The sequence below is a fragment of the Numida meleagris genome, chromosome 6 (genome assembly GCF_002078875.1).
Source record: "Numida meleagris isolate 19003 breed g44 Domestic line chromosome 6, NumMel1.0, whole genome shotgun sequence".
NCBI classification, from domain to species: domain Eukaryota; kingdom Metazoa; phylum Chordata; class Aves; order Galliformes; family Numididae; genus Numida; species Numida meleagris.
Window position 1 is genome coordinate 53,496,216 of NC_034414.1, and position 14,634 is coordinate 53,510,849.

Below are 14,634 nucleotides of genomic sequence, written 5' to 3' on the forward strand. Positions count from 1 at the left end.
TTATTCCATCTTCAGTTAGAGAACTGTGTCCTGCACCTGACAGTGGTTGCATTATATTAATGGTTTTCTGCTTTTGGACTTTATACTCCTGGAGAATTTGAGCCACACATAAATCAACCTGGTTTACATTTAATTTTTTTTTTATTCAATTGAACAGCTACTGGAAGTCAGAATTTTAGGAGAGAGCTTTCAAATTAATGCAAAACTTGAATTACCCTTTTTCTGCAAACCAGTGGGAAGGAGTAAAGTTCCTCCTGACTGGCAGCCAATAGACACTTAAATTAAAGTGGAATCAAATCTTCTGCCAGTTTTCAAAAAGTCCACACACCCACCTGAGTTATGAGTTAGGGATGCAGAGCTTAGACCAAAAATATGGACAAAAACTGTATCTTGGATCTTCACTTTTGGTGCAGAGGACTGAACTCTATTTCCCCTACTTTTATGTGTTCATCAGTACAATGTTGAAAAGCACCTCTACTTAAGCAACATAAACACTCAATGGAATGCTAACAGCTCTGGAATCCCTTGATACCTTTCTTTAATTTAGGCTTTCCTTTGTTGGTTTGCTTACACTAAAACTCCAATTTAAAATTAAGGGCAATTTTGCTCTGTACTAAAAGAACTTGGGACCTTCTGGCTTTTTGGGAAATGTTGTGTATGTTGTATCAAGTCAGGCAAAAATTAAATTTAAATGGAGCTTTAACTATAATTTAATTATGATGCGTATACAAATTTCATATATAATTTGATTGTCATTTCATTATAATAGCCATTACCAGCCCTGTAGGTAACATTTACTATGAGTAGGCTTCAAAGCATTTGGACAAAGAGAATAAACATATAATTAGCACTGTTTTACAAATGGAGAAACTGAGCCAGGAGCTGACTTGTCCAAAACATAAAAGGTTAACACTGGGTACCACAACTGTTCTCTGAGTGAGACCCAGGGACGTCTGGATGTTCTGGCATCCTTCTGGCAGGATAAGCTAAACTGTGTGTATGGGGTCTGCAGCTTTATTTTCCAAACCTTCTTCTGATGTCCTAGACATCATCCACACGAAGAAAAAATAAAATAAAAAAATGAGGCAACGTGTGCTAATTATTATTGTGGCATAACTTTCTATCTTCACCAATTAGTCACACAAGACTTAGTTATGGAAGCAGTATGCAGCTGTAGTTATCACTTCATCTGTTAAAAAATACCTTTGCAGTGACTAACCCTGTTTAGACCTCTTGAGGCTTCACTTGTACAAAGCCCTGTCCCACTTGCAAGCATTTTGCTACTGGGCCACGTCCCATGGTCCTCTCAGGCTATTTCAGCCACAGTTGCTGCTTATCTGTACAGATACACCAAGGGTTGATGGTATTTTTTTGGTGGAGCATCATAGCAAATAGATAAGCAAGTCTGCATTGCTGCAAAAAATGTATGGGTGAAGAGTCAATCCTTGCTTAATTTGCTACTAATTAGACTGTATGCATTTTTAGATCTTATGGAAGCAGAAACTAATTCACTAGCAGTAACTAGCTTAGTTATTTGCAGTAACTAATTCACACTGAAATCCAAAAGGTGTAAAAAGAGGTGTTTATAAAGAAAATAAGGCTCTAAAAAAGCTGAAGGACCTGACTATGGCAGTAACTGATCTTCCTGACTTGTGAGTTGTTTATAACAATTTCTGTCATCATAATACTGACAAAAGATTGAACTAGGAATATTTTTCATTACTTTTAACAAATTCTCTTTTTTTTCTCTGCACTGATGAAATGACAGCACATTCTCTGGGAAAGAAAAGACAAAAACACAGTACAAATAAATTGGAAGAGGAATGGCAAAATTATGGAATAATGACATGTCTGAATGAATCGTGCACATACTGCTGTGAGAGGTGAATTTATACAGGAAAGTTAGCACATTTTTAAAATTTCCTGCCCAGATTCTGTCAGCAGAGCTCACATGTGGCTTTTGAACCTGCAACAACTTGTGCGTCCATGCCAGTGGCTTTTGGTCATTCAGTAATCTCTTCTGCTGCTCTGAATGACCCTCCTGGTCCCAGTCCAGTGGGGTAGGTGGATGCAGGCAGTCATAGCAGGCAATGTGTAGAACGTGACCTAGGTTCTCAAAGTGGGAGATGGCACAAAGCTGGGTCAGGGTGAAGGAGTTAGATGGGGAATGCAAGCAGGCACTTGGGTGTATATGTGTGTGTATATGAGGGAGTGTGCTAAAGGGAAATCACAACCTAGAGATAAGAGAATCCAGAGAAAGAGGTAAAAAACAATGACAGGGAATACAAGTGTTCAAGAGCAAAGAGAATAGAAAATCTCCATTATAAGATTAAGTAGTTATGTAACTCCAAACATTGCATCGCATAATTGCTGGCTTGTTTTCATTGTAGCAACTACTGAACAAACTCCTGAATTTATTAAACACACACAGACATGCAGAAGAGCAGCCTATAAAGGCCATGCCAGCTTGCCATTATCGGGTGATTCTCACTAGCAGTCATCTGTGGGTTAATGGGCTCTGGGTACAACTTTATCATCTGCCCTCGGACCAAGTGAACTGGAAGCAGTGTTGGCCCCCTCTCATCATTGCTGTTGGGCGCTGCTTTCACCCCAGGCTTTTTGGTCTGAGTCACAGCAAAGGGAAGAGAAGAAATAATGCAGGAAACAATGAGAACACGTAACGGAGGGGTATTAGGAGCAATACAACTGCTGCTGTAGGAGCTCTTTAGGACTTAGCCAAGCTAGTTACATGAATGGTGTTGGCAGCTTGCCCTCCCTACACCAATCCAGAGAGGCCCAGGAGCCTCCAGGCAGAGAGAAACAACAACAAAATACTCTCAGCATTTCCCAGATGCAACTTTCAGGGTCAGGACAAGAGGTCAGAAACCCCTTGCTGTTGCTCTCAACTCTCTGCCCATCCTGAGGCCATTCAGCAAATCACCTGAGGAAGACTAAACCCAGGTAAATGCCTCAGCTCCCTGGTTTGGGTGGTGAAAGGGACCATTGATCTGAATCAGGTGGGGATCTCTGAGGTTTGAGGATCTCTGATGGTTTGAGCTGAGAAGAAGAAAGCGCCATTGAAAACTGGAGTGTGCCAGGGTGATGTGGAGGGAGCTGAGCAGCCTAAGAGGTGAAAGCTGCCTCAGAAAAGCTGATGCTCCTGCAGATGTTACATCACTTGCCTTTGTTATTCTTCATCTGTTCCTGGCATCTAGGTTCCAGGATGTCTCTGTGCTATTGCTAGCTAATGGGAAGTCTGTATATCTCACTCAGATGTGATTAATTCCAGGCGAATACACTTGTTAGCTTTCTCTGCTCACCCTCCTCATGTTCTCACATAAAAATGACTCAGAAAAAAAAAAAGTATTTCCTGGAACAGCCCTTGACAGACTGTTTACCATCTTAAATTGATCACCCATCACAGAATCTTTCTCTGCTATAACCACTCAATATTTCAGCGCCAGGCCAAGTACTCACATTAAGCAGGGAAGATTTGCACACTGCATTTCCGAGACAGAGGAGTCCTTTGAGAGGTTAAACGCTAGGGCCTGCAGCACTGCCCAAATTGGCTGGAGGCTGACACGCTGCAGGCAGGAGGGGAAGGCATGGGGACTGTGTGCTCAGAGCTGGTGGAAACGGGAGCAACCCTACAGCTGAAGGTGACAGGAGCAATTTCTTGTGGTTTAAGTGTGGATAAAAACAAAAAGTGGGTCACAGTTTTCTTTTTTTTCTCTCCTTTTCCTCCCTCTCCCTCCCCTTTCCCAGTTCCATTGCTGTCAGATAGGAGAGCTCAGGACAGAAAAGCAAAGAGGAAAGAGAGCCACGCAGAACCTGACTGAGTGAAAAAAACGTGAACGACCTTGAAATACCAGCGCATTTTTCATTTTACATCAAAACAAAATAAAGTTTTGCTTAAAAATTATGAGTTTTGAACACGTAGATAAACAACCAGAGCTCTCTTGCCATTTAAAAAGTAATCTCATTTCAAGAGCGCTGCTCACTGACAGTATTTCAGCTCCCACTCTTATCCAAATCTGCCATCCAGGTTCCTGTAACACAGAAGGTCCCTGGGGGTGGAAGGAGTCGAAGTGAGGTTGATGGGGGCAATATGGGATATCTGGAAACCCAAATTTCTGCGTCAGCCTGAGGCAAGGATGCATGGCTGGCAGTGGTGATGCTGCCTTCATGCTGGGGAGCTGTGCTGAGTTAGTCCAGGGCTGGCACACAATAGTGTTATTTCTGTGGAGCCATTAAAACATGAGTGAGCAGCAGGAGTTTCATATCAGCCCATTTCTGGGTGGGCTGGTGACATCCTTTGTTTCAAGCAGCATTAATTATCCATGGCTAGCTGTGAGAGAGCGGCATAAAAACCAGCCTGGGGAGGAACAGCCTGTGTCTGACGTGGGGATTTGGGGCATTCTGCGCAGTGAGGTGTGAGTGTGAGCAGCAAGCAGCCCAGGGACACACACAGCCCTTGCCCAGGCCTGCTCCCTCATCACGGCTGTGCTGGGGCCTGGCAGTGAGGCTCTGAGCCTGAGGCCTGCAAAACCACTGGTTTGGGCTCTCTGTAACATGGATCGATCTGCTCTGGGTCTTGCAGAGCTGGACAGTGCCGGGGTTCCCCATGTTTCTGCTCTTCAGCAACAGATTGGGAACTGTGGAGCACCTACCCGGAGGATAAATCCATCAAAACTCTGTGCGCCACCCAAGGGAGGCTGTGGAAGTCCCACCCATTGCTGCTGAATTAACACCATTCAGGCCTCGTGTAACCATGACATTGTTTTCAGAGAAAAGTCAGTATAATGGAAGACATTTCCTCATAAGGACAAGCTCCTACTGCTAGCCCCTGTGTGCACTGTCCTGAGGACTGTTTTGTTCCAATGGTACAAGCAAGATAAATATTTTCACAGTGGGGCTAGCAGATTCCTCCAGTGATCCATATGGATTCATTGTAGAAGTGGAGGCAGCCATCCCTGGTTGCTAACCTGTCCCTCACGGAGTGGTGAGATGAGGCCTTTGCCAGAGACCCCATGTAAGTCCATCAGTGATTTACATCCCCCTAACACAGTGAATCCAGCACACAGGTGTCTGATCCAGCTCCTGCAGGACCTAGCCTTGGTTTTCCAGTGGTTTCTCAGGGAGCAGACAGGCCATGCCGAGCACCAGTCCAGTCACCCCAGTGCTGCCCCTTAACCATCACACATTAATGCACCTCTGCCTTTGTCCCTCACCCACCCCATGCTTCCCCACACAAACAGCTTCTGAGCAGCTGACTTTAGCATAATGCAGTGATCCAAACACAAGTAGGCACAGCAGGATTTACTGGAAAACGTCATCTCTCACAATTCATTATTTATAAGTCTTTCATGATTAAAACTGAAGCCATTAGAATGGCAAAAGCTCAGGCTGGAACAGTGTTAGCTTACTTAAAAACATGTGGACATAGCAACTCCCAAAATACACATTTGGATGTGAGGCGCATAGGGAAAGGTTAAGCAAGAAACCAAGATCAGTGTAAGGCTGAAGTTACTGATTCCAATCTTGTGGGAAGGCAAATGTGTCTTGCACAGAGGAAGGCACCACAATGCGTGCAGGTGGCACAGGGGCTGTCTGCTGGGGCCAGCTTGTCTGCACAGACCTGGCTGGGGATGTGGCTGTGTCCACACCCTGCTGTTCCCTGCAGTTCTCAGCCCCAGCAGTGTGCTTTGCTATCCTCCACCCCTCCGGCAGTTACCTATGGAGGAGTGCAAAATCCTAATGCTCATTCCTGCTGACCATTCCAGGACAGTTTGTCAGAGTTTTTTCCTTCCAGACAGACCTTCTTCCCAAAGCAACCATCAACAAGATTGTGCGGACAAACAGCTGCTCACAAGCAAGAAAACACTCTCAGTGTAGATGGATGCATGCTTTCCTACCCCACTTAGTCCAGGGTCTCAGTTCCCATGGAGCAGGGCTTTCAGCCAGCATTCACTTCATTTAGATGAGAGCAATGAAAGTCCCGGAGGAGACTTAAAAATAAACCTCCCAAGCCTTCTTCATGCATGGCTACTCACAGCCCCAGCAAGTCACAGGCACAGGACGCTACCTCCTATCCTCCCTGTCAGTGAGATGGAGACAAGATGCTGAGACCTGCTGGGGGAGCCAGAGGAGGTATGAGAGTTCAGGGGGAGGGGGAGGAATGGTTGCTTTTCGCTCCCTCTCCTCCTGTCTCCAGCACTTAATCTTAGTGAATGAGGAGAGACAGCCCAGGATAGCAGAAAGGAGGAATAAAGGAGGAGGCTTTTTTTTCTTTTTTTCTGAGATCACAAGGGCTCATGTCTGTAGGGCAGTTATCAGATGGCTCACTGCCATACCAAGGCTCTAGCAGGCAGGAAGGCTCATCTATCATTGGCTGCAATGGCTCCACACAAGATGTAGCAAGAACAGTTTTTCAGCATCCTTCAAAAATGTTTGTAGTGATGCTCTCCAGAGCCATTCTTCTGATATTCCTTGCTTTGACCCCTTCCTCACCCAGGAGCTGAGTTAACAACTTCATATACAGCTGAAGGTGAAAGGCCAGAAATTTCCAAATGAGGAGAGGAGATAAATTAAGCAGAGGGAACAAAATTAAAAGGACACTGGCAGCTGTTTGCCAGAGCAGTAAAATAAGGAATCTTTCTATGGCATGGCATCCTTCTCTCTTCCTAATTAATAGTAGTTGTGAGTCCATTGCAGACTTCTCATAGCCAGCTTCACAGCTCAGGCTGTGGGGGTCAGATTTTATCCCTACCACCACCAGTTCAGATCAGAAGCTATTTCTGTTTTCCTTGCTTAGACACGCCATGCTTGGTGAGCCTTTACTCTGCTCCACTGGTTTCACCCAGAACAAGATCAAAACCAAGATTCTCAGGTCCCAGCTCTGAACAGAGTCTGCTGTTGCTTTTTGGTAAATTAAAGAAGTTCCCCTCCCTCTGCTTGGAACCAGAGGCTGGCAGTGCTTAGAAAGGCTCAGAAAAAAATGAGAAATCTGGAGAGCAGGAAGTGCAAAAATTAATGTATTTCAGGGAACATTCTCACCACCCTATATAACAGACCATCTGAGTACTACCTCCTATCTCCCCTCTCTGTCCTCAGTCACTCTGTTTCCCTCTGAGTTAAGGGAAAACAAGAGATTTTCATGTATCTCTAGCTTCTCCATTACTACTACTGAAGCGAGCATCTGAGCTCAATTCATCCCTTCCAGCCAGCCCCAGAGGAAATCCCACCCTTGCCTGAACCAGATTCATCATGAGCAGGGTCGTTAGGTGCCCCTGGCTGTAGGTGCCAGGAGCAGCTTGTTAACAAGGATTTCAGCAGCAGTTTGCTGACCTGTGTAACACCACTTGTGGGCTGCAGCTGAGACTGCGAAGAAGCTCTGAGAACAGGGCTGTGCCCAGGCCATGCCACAGCTGGGTCTGTGGCTCTACACCATCACAGCCCACGTTGCTCAGAGCAGGAGACCTGCGCAAGCACCACAGAGCACTTCAGAGCCCTTCTGACCTAGTTACCAATTTTCCCTCCTGGAGAACTGCTGGCCCTAATGAATGAAGAGCTTGATGCTGGCATAGCTGGTGAGACACGTCACATTTTATTTACACAGCCACTCACACAACACGGAGCCCATTCAGCTCACTTTTGCACTGGTGAAAATTAGGAATGGCAACTCTGCAGTTCAGTGAGATTAAGCCTGTGATGAGTAACAGATTTCCCTGTAGTTCGTTATCTCACTGCTGTGACATTGCTGCTGAAGTGTAACCTCAATCTGTCATTTCTGGAGAATAAATTCCTTTATCTGACTTCAGGCCTGGAGTCTCTCAGTCCCTGGTCATCAGGGTCAGGAGATTTTTTTTTATGCAGCCAGACCTCTAACACCATCTTCAGCTATTAGTATTCATAATTATTTAATATTTTCATATTCTTATCTGTGTGCCTTAATCTGCCTGGCTCTAATATTAATAAACCTGAAAATATCCCAACATTGTCTTCATGGCTGCCTCATGGGTGCACATACAGAGGATATAGGGGACAGACATGTTTTCTGGACTTCGGTCAGATTCATTTGGTATAACCCTAAGGTCAGTCTCATGATTCAGATTCTTTTCAAATTGTGCTGTCAAACTGTTTCGAAAGTGTTCCTTGTTAAAAGTTTGTGAACCAGTCATGAGATACCAACAAACGTGGCAAACATTCCCTTGTTTGCAAATCTTCTTCCAGAGTTGGATAATTAGCTAATTTTCTATAACACTAAACAATTTATAGTGCTTGAGGATGATTCTGTTCTCTCAGCAAATCCCCAAGCCAAACAATGTTCGAGTTACAGCCCAAAGCAGTGTGTGGTTTCAATTGCATTTCCACTTTTTAAACTTCCAAAAATGTACATTTATGCAACTCAAAGGAAAGCAGAGCCAATCCAGTGATAACTGGGCATCAGTGATCTCCTCTGAATTCTTTTGAGCTGTACTTTTAACTGGTTTATCCACGAATGCATTACTGAATGACAGCAAAGTCAAGGTGGGTTTGGTTTTAGCCAGGAGACTCAGTTCTATCCACAGTATTGGTTCAGGCATCTGTGTATGATCCTCATTAAACACAAGACTGGAGGAGTGTCTCGCAGGTCCAATTTGCTCGATTCTCCCTATAGCAAGCACTGAGAGCAAGCTTAGTCTTCTATGGCATAAGATATAATCTATCTACATCTACCTAATCCCAAGTAGGCTAACGTTTATAAGTGATACATTTTGCCCCTGTGTTACTGCAGAAAATACTGGATTGCATTTGACACTGAGCATGTAGTGTTCTTGGTACAAAGGGAATGGTACCACATGGGAAGGATGAGAGAAATGATTAGAGAGTGTCTGAAAGGAGGTTTTACAGTCACAAATGGTGTGGAGAACGTGGCTGAGGGACAATTGCACCTTAGCTGTTATACATGAGAACTGAAGGGTGCTCAGAGAAAAGAGCAAGTAGTAGATTTATTTTAAAATAAACAAGGGGAAGTATTTGTTCACACAATGCATAACTGAATTGTGACTCATCACTGCAGGATGTTGTGGAGGCCAAAAGCCTACACAGGTTTAGACAAACTCAAGGAAAAGAAGTCTATGGAGAGCTATTAAATAAGATAGCTCAGATACTACCTATAGTTCACAGTCCCTAAAGCACTGGTCTCTGGGGATTAGGCTTGGATGGCATAAGCAGGAAATAGGTAACTCAATATCTGCCATGTTTCCTACCTCTTTGCCCAGGAATCTGCTGCTTTTTGGTGTCAGAGAGAAGACTTTACTAGATAGACTTTCTGCCAGCACGTATTTATGCTTTGCAACACAAGCTTATTTGTGAAACAAATTGTGGTCAAATTGATGATACGTCAGTTGGAAGATTGCCAGGAGTGGGTCTGCTGTGTGTGTGGGATGTGCACAGCATGCCTCTGGAGCTGGATAAATCGATGGTCAATTACACATCTGAGTGTGGGTGGGTCATTATTCATTTGCTTCGCTTCCAGGCTGTGTGATAGACTCCTGTGAGCAAGTCACATCTGCAACAGACTGGGCAGAGCGCTCACCAGTTTCTCGTCATGGTTTTGGATGGCCTGGTTTTCCTCTAACATCTCTGCTGAAGGGTCCTCTGAAACCCCTCTAACAGGGGTCAAAATGATTCGACCTCAAAATGGGGAGGAGGTTCTTGTTCCCATCCACCATGCAGCCTCTCAGGAAGATTGCTGCAGATTACATCTTTGTGTATATTTAACCTACCTAATTCCCCACAGAGCTTTTCTGTCTAAAGATGGCTCTGCCTTCATGAGAGGAGTGGAAAGATTAGTAACTGGACTTGAGGAACAGAGATTACGAAATTGCTGCTTTTATTGTCCTAAAGCAAATTCATAGTAGTGTATCCAACCCCCCACTGTAAACTGTAAATACATAACACCAGGAAATGGCAGCAGGGAAGTGCAAGTTAAAGAATATCATAATCAGAGAGGAGAACAAGCCTGTAACATCACACAAGACACTGCACAAACACACATACAGAGCACATGGATGCTCAGCTATGAAAAGTATTTTATTTCTGAGTTTCAGGTAGAGAGTGAGGTAGAGAGACTTGAATGTGAAGGAAGATGTGAGCAGATAAAGCCCAGGAGCCAAGCTTGGAAAAATGAGCAATTGCCACGGTGAGGTGACTCTTCTCCCTCACAATAATTCTTTGCTCTTGTATTGGTGATCTGTAGTAAAACATTTTCTCCTCTGTCTTTGTTTTGGCTCATTAAGACTTGCTGAACCATCCAGTTCTGAAAACAAGGAAAATTCATGTTTTTTCCTGTGGTTCATTCTCTCCTGGCCTTATGTGCGGAGAAAGGATATGCCCATGTTTGATCTGGCATGGTTCTTAGGTGGATTCTCTGAAAACTTCACAGATATTGAATCTGGTCGTGTTCTCCCCCTACAACTCTGGAAAAGTTACTGGATCGGTCAGATGAAAGCAGCTGTACAAATTAGCTATCAGCTGCTAAATGTTTGTCAGCCTGGTAAGTGCCAAGATCAACTGAGTTAACAGTTTGGTGTTTTGCTCCTTCTGCTAAATCAACAACAACAAAAAAGAATCTCTCTGCTTGTAAAGAAAACAACAGAATTCATCTTCTCACTACCAGGATTGCTCTGCAGTCAAGGAGATCTCACTAACATTTTATTTGCCAGTGCTTTGTTGTGGAATTACAGCTTATCTCCCTATGCTATTCGAGAAGGTGATTTGTTGTGCAGTATTTTGGTGAGATGAAACAGATTGCAGGAAATTGAGCTTGGGTGATTGAGCACTTTGGCTGACACTGAGTGCCACCGGATCCACAGCGAATCCCTGAGATTTTAACTAAGGGACCTTTTTGCTTTCTTATTCAATTTCCCTGCTTTAAACTGTATGGAATTAACTGTCCTTGGACGACGGTGGGATGAGGTGCAGAAACTCCACCAGCGTTGTGCTTTCTTTGTCCTGCCAGAGCTGACTCCTAGAAGTGATCACAAATTTGATGTCTCTCAAGACATTATGAAGTGCTGCACTGAGTCCCAACCATGCCCTTTAAGTCCTTTATGTCAAGAAAATCATTAAAGAAAACCTCTGTGACAACAACAAATAGAAGCACAATATTTTCTTCAGCAATTTCTATCCGAAAAGGAACACCACTCCCTGTTAGTCATAAACTGAGGACCATGGCAGAAGACCTGGGTCTTGTGGAACCAACCAGGGAGACTGGGCTTGTCCTGCCTAGGCGCTGCTGTGCGTTCCACATACGGCCTCTGACAGCTTGCCACCACAGCAAGGGCACTGCCACTATCCACCAGCTTTGACTAGAAGAGCCATCAAAAAGGAGAGGATGCTGGAGAATTGATTTAGGTGAAGTATCATCCCTTCTAGCTTTATGCCCTCTCTTACATAAGAAATTCTGCTAATGCATGGATTTCTACACTCTTCCTTTTTAATGCTGCTCCTATCAACAAGTGCACAGAATGCCACTAACAAAATATATTCAGCTTACAACTCCCAACAGTTTTGTCTGAGGAGGTCTTGTTAAAAATGAAATTTGTTATTCCACAACTGAAAGGAGGTTTGAGTTTAAGACAAATGACTTAGGCCACTCAGAAAACACATTTGTGCTGCTTGAAGTGAGAGGCTGGGAAGTCATGAACTGCTCCTATATCCCTCTTACAACTTGCAAACTCTGGAGCCTGCTCATTTCAACACACTGAGCACATAAAAACCACAGAAAACAGTTTCAGTGACTGGAACATCAGATGTTGGCATGTGAGAACTGTGCAATGCCTCTGAAGATGCCCTCTCTTGCCACCTTTCATTGTATCCAACTGTCCTGTGGCAGCTCTGCACTGTGGGATGTGCATGCTATTTCATCCTATGAAGCCTTTATGGTTCTCTCCTTAACCTACAGCAAGACCCCGTTAGACTGGATCTATGTGGCTGTCCATTCTTAATGGAAAAAAAGAGGTACTATGAGTTTTGTTTGTATGGCTATTTTCTCCAGGTTCACAGAAAGTATAATTTGTTCTGCTCAGCCATGCAAAATTTCACCAACCTGAGCTGGCCTCATTACTTATCCAATTGCATAATTGTTTCGACTACAGAAAGCTAAATAAAGCGTTTCCAGAGATTTTTTTGTTGTTGTTTAAGTAGGTTGGAAGCATTAGAATTTAACTCAGCTTTAAAAAAAAAAAAAAAAGTTATGCTTTGGAAGATGTTAACTTTGGCTCCTCAAAGGGATTAGCCGTAATACTAAACACATGCTATCATAACTCAGGAAAACAGAGACACACAGACTCTTTTTTTCAGTCATTTTGGACATTGTCTCCCTGTGTAACTTTATACATAAATAAGAATTCTTTCTCCCTCACCCCACCCATGTATTTTTAATATTGTCTCTGGAAAGGCTTTTCTTAAACACTTTAAGGAAGTGTCTTCTTTTCCAAAGATTTTTTTTTACTGCCTCCCTCCTTATTCAAGAACTTGGGTGGCCTCTTTTCTGATAAAAGGGTGTCAGCCCTGTGAGCCTCGGGGCTTCAGCTCTTTCCCAAAGCATCTGTCCTGGCTTATGTCTCCACACATGGTAAACAAAGCAGGTGCTCTAGAAAGACTCCAGGAGAAAATGTTATGCCAGCAATGTTCCTGTAGCAATAACTGCAATGAGCAGAGATGTAGAACTACCTTGGCAGCAATGTTCATGAGCACTTTTGATCCAGAGACTGCCGCATTTTGAAAATTGCAGCTTTAAGAAGGTTTTGGAGCTTGGATAGCCCTGACGCTACCCCAGCAACCTCTGTGCAGTTGCTCCCCATTGTAGGAGGGCAGAAATTCTACCATGGATCACAGTCCCTCCCAGCTGTACTGATCTGTTCCTGATTCAAAAACTCTGAGAGGAGAGAGTGCTTAGAAGATAGGGTAGGTAGGGGTTTGGAGCACATAGTACACAGAGAGGGACTGGAGAAACTAGGCTTGTACAGCCTTAAAAAGAGAAGGCTGGGCAGATTTTACTAGTGTCTTCAAGTATCGTATAGGAGAGTTTTGGAAGACACCGCCAGACTCTACTTGGAGCTGCACAGCAATAGAACAAAAAGCAGTGGACACAAGTGGGTGAGTGAGAAACTCTGGTCAGACATCAGGGAAAAAAAAACATTACTATGAGGATATGCAAGCACTGGCCAAACAGGTTGCCCAGAGGATGGGAAAATTTCATCCTGAGAAACAGTGAAAATCTAGTAAACACCTAGATGAGGCTGTGAGTGGCTCACTCAGCTGGCCCTGTTGTGAGTGGAGAGCTGGATAAAGTGACAGTTAAAGGTGTCTTCCAATCAGAATTATAAATGTTTCTATGATTTCTCATGTACTGTTACTTTCTCTTCTGTCTTCTATGCTGATAAGTTTGAATCACAGCATTACAGAATGATCAGGGTTGGAAGGAAACTCTGAGTCCCTCTGCTCCAACGCCTCCTCATGCAAGGACAACCAAAGCAGGGTGCCCAGGCCTATGTCCAGATGGAGGCTTTTGAAGAACATCAAGGATGAAACTCCACAGCATCTCTGGGCAGCCTGTGCCAGTGCTCCATCACCTGCACAGCACAGAAGTGCTTCCTGTTGTTGAGATGGAGCCTCCTGTGTTCCAGTTTGTGCCTGTTGCCTCTCATCCCGGCACTGGGCATCACTGGAGAAAGCCTTGCTCTCTCCTTTTTGCACTCTTTTCAGGTATTTATGGACATTGATGAGATCCTCTGAACCTCCACTTCTCCAGGATGAACAGTCTCAGCCTCTCCTCACAGAAGAGGTGCTACAGTCCTTTGATCATCATGGTGACCCTCTGCTGGACTCTTTCCAGTATGTCCAGCTCTCTCTTGTAGTGAGGGATCTAGAACTGGACACAGCACTCTAGGTGCAGCCTCACCAGTGCTGAGTTGAGCAGAAGGATCGCCTCTCTTGACCTGCTGGTGATATTTTGCCTAATGCAGCCAAGAATACCATTAGCCTTCTTAGTGGCAAGGGCACATTGCTGACTCACATTCAAGTCTATGCCTGGTCATTTGCTCTGAAACCTGACTGAAAAACAATTTTGGCTGGCCCAGATTTGAGGATTGACTGAATAACCATTTTGGAATCCAGGAAAAGTGGTCTTTCTTTCACCTTCGCAAATGTCTCATTTGTAAGTCATGGCCTGCTTATTTCATTTGCCTTGCAGACCCTAAGGAAGAAAAAATTGAGAGTGTGTATTACATAGGTTGATAAGAGAAAAGGAGACAGTGCCACTCATTAGTAGAAGGTGCCTGGAGAAGTTTCCTTAACCTTGCCTTCACACAGAGACTTCTTTCTGTGGTAGAATAGTTCTTCCTTTCAATTGCTCCAGCACACTGCCAGATATAAAGATAGGGATTTTGAATTACTCTTCGTTTTTACTGACTTAGTAAAACCAGTGCTCAAATCCAGCAGGAAATCAAAACCACTGAAACATAGACCTGAGGAGGAGCCTTTGTCTAACAGAAGTTACAGAGGGTAAACACGAACTGCCCATCTTGCAGCCAGCCAAGCAGGGAGTGCCAGGTCCTTTCTGAAAAGAAACTGCACAAGATTCAC